A 14,631-nucleotide genomic window follows, 5' to 3' on the forward strand; every position below is an offset into this window, starting at 1 on the left:
GTTGAACAAGGGGCTCACATTTTCACTTTAAACTGAGCCCTGCTAATTATGTGCCAGTGGATATGCATGTATGTGCCTGGATGTGTGTGAGGTCATGTGTAGTTGTATGTGTATGTGCATATGCATGCCTGGGATGTCTCTTCTTCTGGACTTGGGAACCAGAAAATGCTGGTCTCTGAAGGGGTTCCAGAAATTGAGGCAAACCTACCCCATTCCTAGCCCAGACACAGGGAGAAGCCTCTGTTCTCAGTTCCTCCCTGCACCTCCCAGATGGATTTCATGCCCCACAGCCAGACCCCTTTGTCACTGCAAAATCCCAACCCCTTATGTGCTGTCCCTGTCTCCCTGGGGGTGGAGATAGGAAGGGCAACTGGGGACCTCTGAGATCACCAAGTCCTGGGGAAAGTGCAGACACACACACACAGAGGAAAGGAAGGGGAACCCATGCTGGCTGAGCTAGCACTGCCTTATCTCTGTTTGCTCTCTACCCCCTCAGGGATCAGGGAGGGGCCAGTCTCCCTATTTCCCAGAAAGGCTACCTACTCCTTCCACCGTCCAATCCAGGCTTTCTGTGTGGAGAAGCCGAACTATATGGTCAGCAGTCCTGGTTTGAGTCCTAACTCTGGCCCTAACCCATTCTGGGACTCTGGACAACTGGTCCCCACCCCCCTTCCCCCGGGCCTCACTTTACCCATCTGTAAAACAAGAAAGTTGGATGTTATAACCCCTAGTGTCCCTTCAGCACTTGTGTCCTACCTGATCTTGGTTTTCTGCCCTTTTTTTTTTTTTTTCCTTTTATGTGTAGGGCATTTGTTGATAGGGAGGCCATAAATTTTGTTTTCCTCATCACTATGACTCCGGATTCCCACTGGGTGTATTGTAAACAGAGAAGCCATTCTTCAGGCCTTCTGCTCTGAGCACATCCCTCTGCCCTACATTTGGCAGCTACTCCTGGCTCTGCACAGTGGAACCCTGGCCTTGACCCTGGACTAGCTGCAGGCCCTTGCCCCAGTCTCTGACTCCGGATGTAGTCACTGACTCTGGATATAGTCACTGACTCATGGATCTGGGAGCATCTGGTCCCATTAGACAGATGGGAACAGAAGTGTAGCCGTGAAGGCTGGCCTGTGGCTCACTCGGTAGAGTGCGGTGCTGATAACACCAAGGCCACGGGTTCAGATCCTATATGGGGATGGCCGGTTTGCTCACTGGCTGAGCGTGGTGCTAACACCAAGCCAAGGGTTGAGATCCCCTTACCGGTCATCTTTTTTAAAAAAAAAAAAAAAAAAAAAGAAGTGTAGCCCTGAGATGGGACAACACAAACCAACTTATTGAGAGAGCCCAGGCTCAACTAAGTCTTCCTGCCAACCCTCCCCACACCCCTGCCTCTGCTGCTCTGGTCACTATCACCAGCTCTGAACTACAAGCAAGATTCTGTCACTCTCGGGAAACTTAGCACCCACAGCAAAATCTCTGCCTATCTCCCACACCCATGTTTCTGCCAGTCACAAATGAGAAAGGGTTTGAGGATATCATTGCATTCATTCCTGATTGCACAGATGGGGAAACTGAGCCTCAGAAAGGTGCAGCTGCTGTTCCAGATCACTTAGGTATCGGGAGCCTCCTGACTCCAAATCTCGTGGTCCCCCCACCCCATTTCCTCTCTTCTCATCCCCCTACTCAGGACTCCAATCCCTGCTAAGCACCCAGAGACCCTGGAATCTGAGGCTCTCTGTGGGACCCCTCCCCCAGCCCAGGAACCCAGGGTGGGACCACTGTGTCTGTGTGGGGTAGGGCTGGGGTGGGTGATGGTGGCTCCCAAGGATGGAAGGGCAACCCCAGGAGGGGCACTACTTGCTCTTTGCGAAGGCTATCTGAACCCCCCCTCCATACACACACACACACACACACACACACACACTCAAGCTACAGAAGGAACATGCTGACATAGGGCAGTGGGGACAAGATATAGGCAGGGGACAGGAGGCAGGAGTGGGGCAGCCAGGCCTTCCAGAGGTCCAGAGAACACAGCATCCATTCTGGCACTCTTTACACTGGCCTTCCAGGCTGGCCCATGGCTCACTCAGGAGATTGCGGTGCTGGTGACACCAAGGCCATGGGTTTGGATCCCATATAGGGATGGCCAGTTAGCTCACCTAGGAGAGTGTGGTGCTGACAACACCAAGCCAAGGGTTAAGATCCCCTTACTGGTCATCTTTTTAAAAAAATAAAAAATAAAAAAACTAACTGGCCTCCCCAGGAACCCCAGGATCACACACGTTGGTTCCAGTCCCCGTCTGGCTTCTACAGGTGCAGCTGCCTTTGATTTGTTTTATCTCTTGGACTTCCACCTAAGAAAGTGTTAGGGGCAGGGCCAGCATCATGGGTGTGAAACTAACCTGTGCAGTGGAACAGGGCCATGCTCTGAGAAGGGCCACACTCTTGGTTTAATCCTCTGCTGTCATCATCTTGAAATTGTTCATAATTGTTGAACAACGGCTCACATTTTCTTTTTTTTTTTTTTAAAAAAAAGAGTGAGCCACGGGCCGGCCCAGGGCTCACATTTTCACTTCGCACTGAGCCCTGCCAATTATGTGCCAGTCATGTGTAGTGGATATGTGATATGTGCCTGGGGGTGTGTGTGAGGTCATGTGTGGCAGCTCTTTTTGATTTGTTTTATCTCCTGGACCTCTACCCTAAGAATTTGTTTAAAGACAGGATTCTATGGTGTAAAAATAGCTCTCAAACCACAGCCCCATACTAACTTAGATGGGAGACAGCGCCAGAGGGCACGTGGTTTGTTCCAGGTCACACAGCAAGGCAATGAGGGAAACTTGCCTGGGACGCAGTCTCCTCCCTCCCACCACTTCTGCCCTGGAGGACTGCCTTTCAGAGCTTCCCCTAAGCAGGGCCTGGGTGGGGCAGCTTCATGAAAGCCCAGTGGGTGACTGAGTCTCAGGTATAGTCAACAAACTCACACCTGTTTTCGGTGTTAGGTGGTGCTCTGGGAAGAGGACAGAGATGAATAAGGCATGGTGCCTGCCCTCAGGGGACTCTCCATCTGGGCCTGAATGTGGAGAGAGTAAGTCCCTCCAAAGCTACCTCTAGACACCTCCCCTTTCACCTTAAGCTTCTCATTTTCCCTGGCCAAGAGCCCTCAATCTTAACCACTCTGCTTTTTTCCTCAAATTGCTATCTTCTCTCCTCTTTCCTCCCACCCTAATCCTTTTGGGCTCTTCTCTCCCATATTACTCTCTCTCTCTCTTTTTTTTTTTTTTTTTTTGGCTGGCTGGAATAATATCCAAACCCTTGAGGCTGGTTTTTGTATGGGCCAGCTGCCAGAAAAAAAAAAAATCAAAAACATTTATTACCATCTGGCATGCAATATATTTTATTTGTTTGTTTCTTATCTGTCTCCTCCTGCCAGAATATAAATTTTGTTTACTCCTTCTCTCCAGCTAACAATAAGGTATACGGCACACAGTAGGTGCTCAATAAGTACTCAGTGAGTGACTAAACATACAGACTCCGTCCCTCTCATTTGGCCTCTCAGTCTCTCTCAGTTGCCCCAGTCTATATCAGGTTTTTTTGTTTTTGTTTTTGTTTTTTTTTTTTTTTAAAAGATGACCGGTAAGGGGATCTTAACCCTTGACTTGGTGTTGTCAGCACCACGCCCAGCCAGTGAGCGAACCGGCCATCCCTATATGGGATCCGAACCCGTGGCCTTGGTGTTATCAGCACCGCACTCTCCCGAGTGAGCCACTGGGCCGGCCCATGAGGCTGGTTTTAAAACACTGTGCTCAGGCTGACACCGTGGCGCACTCGGGAGAGTGCGGCGCTGGGAGCGCAGCGACGCTCCCACCGTGGGTTCGGATCCTATATAGGAATGGCCGGTGCGCTCACTGGCTGAGCGCGGTGTGGGCGACACCACACCAAGGGTTGCGATCCCCTACCGGTCACGAAAAAGACAAAAAAGTAAAAATTAAAAATAATAGTAATAAAAAATAAAACACTGTGCTCTATCCAATTGAGCTAAGTGACCAGCCTTCCACATTACTCTCTTATCTCACCCTATTTTACAACCAGTAGCCTGGGGAAAGGAGCATAGGCCAAAAGAGGGAGAAGGCAGCCAAGCAGGCGTGGCTCAGCTAGACACCGGATGGAGCTGCGATGCTTCTCCTTCCCAGGAGGGGGCGCACTATCATATGTGGCCGAAGCATCCTTCCAAAGTGCTCAGCCCTGCAGGATGTAACCCAATTGCAGAGCCAGGATCGACTAACCTTCACAATCACCGAGCAGGAAGGCAAGGACAAACAATCACCAGCTCCAGATGGGAAGACCAAGGTCCAGAGAGGGGCAGAGTGGCTGGAGGCCTGAACTCACACAGCAGCTGTTTGAGTTCTGCTTTAAATCACCCTATCTCCCTCCTCCCTATCCTATCCACAGTCCTAGGAGATCTGTTGTCCTGCGAAGGGAAGGGACTCCAGGCTGGGCTGCCTCTGAAGCTCCTGGATCCAGGGGTATCATCTCTTGGGCTACCCATTCTTGAATTCCCTCCAAAATTGACCTTCCTTTCTCCTCCCAGGAACCCTGTGCCCTGCTGTCAGCATCCACTGCCTTAGCTAAACCATGAGGTTTAAGGGAAGGGGGCTAAAGGGTACAGCTCATAGTCCTGGCTGCCCCAGCTAGACATCAGCCCCCATGTGGATGCCTCAGCTCTGCCTAGGGACTCAGGCAACATCTGTCCCCAGAATCCCCCTCCTCTTAGAAACTGAAAACAGTTCTGGGCCTCACTATGTGCCAGGCTCTACTCTAAGCACTTCTTGTGTGTTGGCTCTCTGTACCCTCAGATGAGGCAACTGAGGCACAGAGAGGGTAATTCGCCTGCACAGCTGGTATGTAGAAAGGTGGGACATAAAGTCGGGAAATCTATTTTCAGAGAGAGAATTTTTTTTTTTTTTTTTAAAGATGACCGGTAAGGGGATCTTAACCCTTGACTTGGTGTTGTCAGCACCACGCTCAGCCAGTGAGCAAACCAGCCATCCCTATATGGGATCCGAACCCGTGGCCTTGGTGTTATCAGCACCACACTCTCCCGAGTGAGCCACAGGCCGGCCCAGAGAAAGAATTTTTTAACCACTGTTTCAGAGACCTCCAGTCCTCTAATATCCATTCACTCCCTTTTCTAGAGTAAAAAGCAGTCCAGAATAATGATCGTGTTTCCCAGTCTTTTTTTAAAGATGACCAGTAAGGGGATCTTTTTTTTTTTTTTTAAAGATGACCGGTAAGGGGATCTCAACCCTTGGCTTGGTGTTGTCAGCACCACGCTCGTAATAACTTCGTATAGCATACATTATACGAAGTTATACGAGATAGTATGCATAACAAGAAAGGAAAAATAGAATGCAAAGATATCAGCATATGAAGTCTTTGTGTGGAACAAAAGTAGGGATTTCAGCGCAGTTCAAATGGTAAGTTATGTTGAGAGACAGGCTAGAGGTGAGTTGAAGAGTTTTGTAGATATTCACCGGGAGAACAATGAGGATTTGGAAATAGGCAGATAATATTATCCTCTGAAAGTTATTATATGAAATAAATATATAGTGGATTATAGCTGAGATATAAATTCATTTTAAATAGACTGACTCTTTTCAAGATTAAGACTTGCCTATGACCTGATAAAAGATATTAACTTATATTCGTAAAAAGTCAATCCAAATACTTTTTTCAGCATTAGAATTACAAAGAGAGATGAATCACAGGAGCAAACAGCTGCAGTCTGTACTTAACACAGCCCAGTGGAGAGGCTGTGTTTGACTCCAAAACATTCATCAGAATGTCAGAAAATGATGAGATTTCTGGTACTATCATCAAACTAAGAAATTCAGTGGGTTTCATTTTTCATAGCAAATCCTCCTTTTTCTGCACTGAAATTTTATGCACAAATTCGATATATAATACAGGAGAAAGGACTACTTAGATAAGGATGCCTTACAGTTCACAGATCTTTGGGAACTCAGTTTTCCCTTACACCTATAATGATAATATAATTAATTTTAGAAAAAACTATATCTCTTCATGGAGATCCCAAATTCACTGAGATACCTTCTGATTATGAATTTTCTTCGTCTTGATTACAGCTGGATGTGACCAAGAGGGAGGAGATGTGTACAGCAGCCGGGTCATTCCTTTAATTAGGAGAGGTGTGGGGGGCCGGCCCGTGGCTCACTTGGGAGAGTGCGGTGCTGATAATACGAAGGCCACGGGTTCGGATCCCATATAGGGATGGCCGGTTAGCTCACTGGGTGAGTGTGGTGCTGACAACACCAAGTCAACGGTTAAGATCCCCTACCGGTCATCTTTTTGGGAAGAAAATAAAAAGGAGAGGTGTGTCCCCTTACTTTCCCCCTCCTGCTGGCTGCAGTGTGGGTGTGGGTGAGGCACCTGGACCATGCAGTTTGGAACAGCTGCCACAGCCGCCTATAATTTCTCCAATCCAACCTTCACACAACAGCCAGAGAACACTTCAAATAATATGAATAAGATTATGGAGGTCCCCTGCCCCAAACCCTCTCTTAATTGCCTTCAGAAGAAAGGCCAGACTCCTCAGTGATGGACAAGACCTTCTCCTATCTGGCCTTGAACTATATCTTTCCAGTCTCATCACTTGCCATTTTTATCCTCTGCCCTTACCCCAGGCCAATCATCAGGAAAATCTCATTCTTCCTCAACTATACCTTTGTAGTGGATTGAATTATATCCCCCCCCAAACTCCCTGAAGCTTGAAATTGTGTCCCCCAAGTTTTATGTATTAGAAACTTAGCCCCCACTGTGACTGTTAAGAGGGTGGGAAATCCTACTATGGTAATCGAAAGATGGAGCCTTGAACAGATGATTGGATTGTAGGACCATGCAGTAGTGAATGAAATAAAAACGGTGGTCAGGGGCGTGGTTCTGAGGGCTTTAAAAAAAAGAGGAGAGATGGGCCAGCCTGTGGCTCACTTAGGAGACTGTGGTGCTAATAACACCAAGGCCATGGGTTTGGATCCCATATAGGGATGGCTGGTTTGCTCACTTCGGACAGCATGGTGCTGACAATACCAAGCCAAGGGTTAAGATCCCTTACCCGGTAATCTTTAAAAAAAAAAAAAAGAGGAGAGTCTGTATCTCTGTTCTCTCTGCTTCCACCACCTTTTAATGTGAGACCCCTGGGTCACTGTCACCACCACCAGATGGACTTTGGACTTCCCAACCTCAGAAACTGTAAGCAATAGGCCGAGCCCGTGGCACACTCGGGAGAGTGCGGCACTGGGAGCACAGCAGCGCTCCCGCCGCGGGTTCGGATCCTATATAGGGATGGCCGGTGCGCTTACTGGCTGAGCGCGGTGTGCGGCTGGTCTCAAAAAAAAAACAAAAAAAAACGGGCCAGCCCGTGGCTCACTCGGGAGAGTGTGGTGCTGATAACACCAAGGCCACGGGTTCGGATCCCATATAGGGATGGCCGGTTGGCTCACTGGGTGAGCATGGTGCTGCCAACACCAAGTCAAGGGTTAAGATCCCCTTACTGGTCATCTTTGAAAAAAAAAAAATGGCCTGAGGCCGCAGGGCAAGCCCCGGTTGCCTGCCATGGAGAGGGCTAGCGAGCCGCTGCTGGATGCTAAGTCAGGGGTCACCAACCAGCTTATAAATTTTCAGTGGAAATTGGGTATGGCTGTGAGCTCGGACAGTTGCAGATCTCTTAAGTATCCTTATGTTGCAGTGATGCTAAAAATGGCAGATCCTTCAGGCCAAGTAAAGAACAAGTCCTTTGAAATGACAATTCCACAAGTTTCAGAATTTCTACAGACAGTTCAAGGAAATTGCTGCAGTTATTGAAACTGTGTAAAAACTTATTTGGTTGATAAATTGCTATCATCATTCTGAAATCATGTACTTCAGTTTCTTGCAACAAAACTGGATAAGAATCAAATGATATTTAATGAATGAAAATTGCACTTTTGTTTTTTCCATTTTTTTTAATAATAAAAAATCAGACAAACAGTTTTGGTGGTCCATAAAAAAGAAAAAGAAACTGTAAGCAATAAATGTTGTTTTCTTTATTTTTTATTTATTTATTTTTTTTAAAAGATGACTGGTAAGGGGATCTTAACCCTTGACTTGGTATTGTCAGCACCACGCTCACCCAGTGAGCAAACCAGCCATCCCTATATGGGATCCGAACCCGTGGCCTTGGTGTTATCAGCACTGCACTCTCACAAGTGAGCCACAGGCCGGCCCCATCGTTTTCTTTATAAATCATCCAGTTGCAGGTTATTTTGTTATAAGCAGAAAAACAGATGAATACACCCTTCTTCCTCGGCCTTCCCAATTCCTGTTCCCACACCTAGCAGACTCCTATGTATCCTTCAAGACCTAGCCCAGAGAGTACCTGTGGTATGCAGTGTTTCCTGACCCTCCTTGCAGAGTGAGTGGCTCCACCCTCTGGTCTTCCATGGTACGTGTACAGCCTTCTGGGATAGTGGAAGCCTTTCTGTATTGTCATAGTCTGTAGATGTGCCCACCTCTCTTATTTCTCTTTGAGGGCAGGGACCAAGTCTAGGTCATCTGTTGGTTGTCAGTACCTAGCATGGGGCCAGGCACCAAACCAGTGGCAGTCAATTTCAATGAGTGATTGAAAGAAAGAGAGAAAGTGTGTGTGTGAATGGCCTGAGCTGGCAGAAGGCCCAGGACAAGGAGACAGGGAGGACATCTAGAAATAGTCCCATCTCTGGGCCCCAACCAGGCCCTGGTGCCCAGATAAACTGACCCTGGGTGAGGGGGCAGGGGCCTAGGATGGGCAGGTGGAGACTGAAGAGTGTGGGTCAGGCAGGCTGTGGCCCTGCTGCCTGGGCACAAGCCCTCTGTGGTCTGTTAGCCAAAGCAGATGGATCCTGCCTGACGGTTGGTGAGCAGTCCTGGCACTCAGACCTCAATGACCCTCAGTGACCAGTGAGTATTTCAGGATGGGGCTGAGCATCACCTGATCTCTTGGCTGCACTTGTAGGGCAAAGGGGAACCTGCCAGCCTACCCACTGATGAGGAGGCAGGGTTGGGGCAGGAACACTGGAAAAGTTTGTCCTCTCTCCACTCTGACCCCACCTCACCCTCTTCCCCACTTGGAACCACTGACTGTCACAGCTTGAAAGACTGAAGAGATCATCTGGCCCAACTCCCTACCATGGGGTGGGGTGGGACACTGAAGGTAAGAGATTGGCCCAAGGTCAAAGAGCAAGGCAGGGTGAAGACTATCACAGGGAAAGCCAGTGTAGAATAGTGGGTAAGCTGTACACTCCAGCTATTCTGCCTGGGTCCAAATCCTAGCTCTCATCTGTAAATCGGGGATGGGAACAGTAGTTACCACTAAGTTATCACTAAGTTATTGACAGGATTATATGAGTTGAGAGACAAAAAGCTGCTAAGTCTAGTGCCTGGCACTTGGTAAGTGCTGCATCAATGTTAGCAATCATTTTCTGCACCACACATTATAGCCCACAAAGCCCCAATTTTAGTATATGTGCTGATGAGGCAAGCACCACCAAGCTTCTCTACACCCACAGTCTCACTTATTCCTTCCAATAACCTTGAAAGGTTAGACATTACTATCCTCATCACAGAGGAAGAACCAAGCACAAAGAGATTGACTTGCCCAAGTTCACACAGGTATCGTGTCTCACAACTTCCCTGCCAGTGATCTTTACACTTCCTCCCTCTTGCCCTTGACAGATCATAAACTGGCTCACCAAATGGAGAGTATGGGGCATCCGGGCATAAGCCAGCCCTTGGCTCCTGATGTTACCCACCTTAGGCTGTTCTTATCCCTGCACTGGATGATCCCATTCTAGGGAGGACAACCTTATTTATCTGACCTTATCTCTTCCTGACTTTGATCCCATCCTTCTAACATTTTGGATTTCCCACCCCCTACCTTTAGAAGGGAAAGTCTCTCACCCTGAGTTCCTAATCACCCTGGACTCTCACCCTGGACTCCCTAGTCCACTCAGTCATTCCTGCAAATAGGCTCCTTCCCTTTCCTACTAGTGACTTTGTTTACTACAGAGCCCAGGGATGCTGCCTCCACCAACCCCCAGACAACCCCTGAAACCCCAGGCTGACAGTGTTGGCTCTGTACTTGCTTCCTGGAATACATCTGGCCCCAAGTGGACCTTCCTGAGGCCAAGGTATACTCCCTGCTGATCTCCCTGCCATGACTTGCCAGTTCTCCTCACCTGGGGACACATAGTGGTCATGTATCCACACCAACCAGGCTCATTGGGCCTCCTGGAGCTGCCTGAATCCTTCCAGAATCTTGGGTAGGCTACTCCCGAAAAGAGTGCACTCTGAGGCATGACTATGGAACTGTCTATTGGGTGCCAGGAGAGGGGATGGAGGCTAGCCACGTGGCACATGAACATGCCCCAGACCTCAGGATGATGTGAAATGCTATTTTATGAGCATTAGGTTTACCTTTCTAATTGTACTTTACCTAATCCAATATTAGAGTTTATTTAGATTTTTGCTGAGGCAACTGTTTCATTTGATAGAAGAGGAAACCGTAGTTTGGGGAGGGAGCCAGAATCAGCCCCAAGTCTGGGACCTGATTTAATTACTTTCTAGGAATAGCCTTGTCCCCGAAGAAAGCTGCTGTTGAGATCCAGGCTACACCTATGCATCCAGAAGGGCAATTCTCACCTGGGAGAACTTGGAGCCCCACCACACACTGGAAATGACCCAGTCTCCTGGCCCTCAGGGATGGAGTGAGAGAGAGGGCAGGAGGAAAGTTAAGAGAAGTGGAGAATGGGAGAAAGGGCAGAATTTTTAAACAGAGAGAACACTGAAGAGGACAGGTGGCTTTCTTTGTTTTGGAGAAGAGACTGTTCATCCATCCACAATTTGTGCCAGGCCTGTGCACAGCAAAGAGCAAAACCGACCAGGTCCTGGCCCTGGAAGAACCTGAGGTATGATGGCAAGACAGGCTCTGAAAGAATGGAACACATCAAAGCAGGATAAGCACTGTGGTAGGGAAGACGGGGCTACCCAGAGGCAGGACAGTTAAACTGAAAGCTAAAAAATGACTAGGAATTAACTAAAAGAGAGTAGGAGCTAGGGAGGAAGAGCATTGTTGGCAAACAGCACGAGAGAAACATGGTGCCCCTTCGAGGTAAAAAAGGTCAAGGATGGCTACAGCATGTGAGGGGGATGTGTGCTGTGAGGCTGTGGGGCCATGTACAGGAAAGTGGGTCTTGTGCTGAGGGCCACAGGCAGCCAGGGAAGGAGATGGGAAGAGAAACAATTAACCTTTGTACTGTATTCCCTGACTTATCCCTACCTTATCTTCTCAGAGTCCTTGCGAGGGTGGCTAGGTAGGGACTGGGATGTACTTTTTGCAAATGAAGAAACTGAGACCCAGAGAGATCATGACTTGCCCAAGGTCACATAGCTGGTAAATAAGTAATAGGGGCAAGACTGGAACCCAAATGAGTCTCACACCAGAGCCCCTAATACTACAGAAGTGGATAGAGTCACTCATTCATTCATTCATCCACTCATTTATTCATTCAATACCTTGAACCCTATTATCTGCCAGGCACGCTTCTTGAAACAAGATTTCAGTAATAAATTAAACCAAGGAAACAGAGGAGACCAGGCTAAAGAGTTTGGGCTGGTTTCTGGGGAAGGCAGAATGTCCCTCCCTGCATGCTAAGCTCCCACCCCGATTGTTCTCTTTCCAGGGAGTGTTCTGCCACAGGCAGCAGTTTCTCAGAAGCAAACTTGGTGTTGGGTAATGTCTGCCTTCTGCCATGGTTTGTTCACTGGACCAACAGTATCTAGAACTCATGGGGAACAAGGAAAAAGATTTCCTAGTGGCAGAAAGAACACTCCACTCCACCCGCTGTGCCGACAATCCTCCTATACTGTGAGCTCCGTGAAGGTGAGGACGGGGACTGCAACTCTCCTTTTTACCCTGAATCCCTGCCAGGCTCAGCACAGTGCCTGGCCATAGGAGGTACTCAACTAATATTGGTAGAATGGACGAATTATTTAAAGAGAGAGAAAAGGACAGATGAGGAAACTTATCTGCAATATCTGAAGGCAACTCCATGACATCAATGAGGAGGAGTTGGCCATACACTTGGATCCTTTCCTACTGATTCAGCATCTCAGAGGGCCTGGGGAGGAGACCTGAAAAGGAGAAAAGAAAGGGAGTTACTATTGTTGGAGTGAGCAGGACTGAAGCCATATTGAGACCTAAAACTACACGGGCTCTAAAAGATTTTTAAAAGACAGGTTCTTTTCTTGGTGTGCATTTCTCTGAGTTCTTTCTTTTCCCATGGTTATTTGATAATTTGAACCTTGGTTTTGAGGCAAGATGACATTATATACATGAATGTAAATTTGTTTTCCAGACACCCTGAAGCTGCAGACTTGCATGTACTACCCACACTCTGAGATAAAGACGGGAGCAGAAACCAGACAGTGCCTTGGCAAGACCTTGCACTTGAGACCTCGCATGAAGCCCTCGCTGCTCATGTACCCCTCCCTCCTGCTTTTCATTTTTGCACATTCCATTCCCTCAACCCCCTCTTTAAAAACACCTCAGTAAACCTGAGTCTTTGAGATGGCTTTAACCTGGCCATTCTCTTTCAGGTTTATCAGAGAGATGGGTTAGCCTAACATCTCTCCTCAGGTCACTGGTATTCCTGAATAAGAGCCAACTTCCATTTTCTTTTTCTTTTCTTTTTTTTTTTTTTTTTAAAGATGACCGGTAAGGAGATCTTAACCCTTGACTTGGTGTTGTCAGCACCACGCTCAACCAGTGAGCTAACCGGCCATCCCTATATGGGATCCGAACCCGTGGCCTTAGTGTTATCAGCACCGCACTCACCCGAGTGAGCCACGGGCCGGCCCCTCAACTTCCATTTTCACCAACTTTTTTTTTTTTTTTTTAAAGATGACCAGTAAGGGGATCTTAACCCTTGACTTGGTGTTGTCAGCACCACGCTCAGCCAGTGAGCGAACCGGCCATCCCTATGTGGGATCCGAACCCGCGGCCTTGGTGTTATCAGCACCACACTCTCCCGAGTGAGCCACGGGCCGGCCCCTTCACCAACATTTTATTTTATTTTTTTTTATAAAGATGACAGGTAAGGGGATCTTAACCCTTGACTTGGTGTTGTCAGCACCATGTTCACCCATTGAGCTAACCGGCCATCCCTATATGGGACCTGAACCTATGGCCTTGGTGTTATCAGCACCACACTCTCCTGAGTGAGCCACCAGCCGGCCCATCACCACCATTTGATTTTTTTTTTTTTTTTTTTTTAAAAGATGACCGGTAAGGGGATCTTAACCCTTGACTTGGTGTTGTCAGCACCACGCTCAGTCAGTGAGCGAACCGGCCATCCCTATGTGGGATCCGAACCCGGGCCTTGGTGTTATCAGCACCGCACTCTACCGAGTGAGCCATGGGCCGGCCCACCACCATTTGATTTTTGAGTGGTTTTCTATTGTCTGGGGGCAGGCAGCCAGACCTGTGGGTTTGATATCAATTTTGGGGGGTCTCAGCCAGGAGCTCAGTGAGCCCTGTAACACTATTCATTGAATACTGATGTGCATTAGGCTTTCTATTTGTTATCTCTTTGAATTCTCATGACAACCCTGAGAAGTTGATGGCTTTTCTCCATTTGGGAGGAAAGGAGACCCAGGAGGGGAAAGAGGTTTGCTCCAGTTCTCTAGCTAGTAAGTAGCAGGCCTGGGATTTGAACCAGGCCTCTTTCCAAAGATATGCATTCTGAATACAACATGCACCAAGGGAGGGGTACGAAGGATATGCGGGGAAGGGTTGTCTAAGACTTGATTCCATGGCAGGCAGAGACAGGAGAGCCCCACCATCATTACCAGTAAAAGAGAAAAATTCCCAGTTGTAGGTATTACAGGTGGGGTGGGCATCCATAAACTTAGGCTCTGAAGGGACAGTAGGAGGCTGTCTATGTTTCTGTGTCAGTGGAACCTCCAGCTCAGCTTCTTTGGCCTCTACCTCTAGGTTCTTTCCCAGTGTCAGTAGCACATTCCCTAGCAGAGGCATCTAGATGGCAGAGAGGGTCCAGGAAATAGCTGACGATTCTGAGCAGGCCTCCGTCTCCCCCCGCCCATGACCCCATAGATCATCCGGTGCTGCTGGCCCATCTCATTGGCTGCCTCCTGGTTACTCATCTTTCCTCCATCATCCCAGCCTGTGGTTACCATGGAAACACAGAACAGTGACATCACCATAGAGCAAGGGCTGGGCAGATGATGCTATTCTTGGCAGGCACTGGTCCTGCTGCCTCTCTGATGTTATATCCACATCTGGATCTGCCAAGGGCAAGAAGAGAGAGCAGGAAAAGGGACAGAGCTCAAATTCCTCCCCAAATGTAGTGAACATAACAGGGCAAGGAAAATGCAGGTACTCAGAGGAAGGAGGAGAGAACATAGATACTTAGAAGGGAAAAGAATGAAAATCAGAGGCCGGCCCGGTGGCGCACTGGATAGTGCGCCGCTTGGGAAGTGCGGCAGCGCTCCCGTCCGAGGGTTCGGATCCCACGTACAGACCGG

At 48.3% G+C, this 14,631-nt stretch overlaps 1 pseudogene across 1 annotated transcript; it reads left to right on the top strand.

Moving 5' to 3' along the window:
* Positions 1 to 7,612: 7,612 nt before the first annotated feature.
* On the top strand, positions 7,613 to 8,041 carry LOC103597086 (annotated as a pseudogene). Its single transcript, XR_551086.1, has one exon. The product of XR_551086.1 is annotated as a COMM domain-containing protein 6 pseudogene (transcript).
* Positions 8,042 to 14,631: the final 6,590 nt, after the last annotated feature.

This window comes from Galeopterus variegatus, unplaced genomic scaffold (assembly GCF_000696425.1).
Source record: "Galeopterus variegatus unplaced genomic scaffold, G_variegatus-3.0.2 Scaffold2190, whole genome shotgun sequence".
NCBI classification, from domain to species: Eukaryota; Metazoa; Chordata; class Mammalia; order Dermoptera; family Cynocephalidae; genus Galeopterus; species Galeopterus variegatus.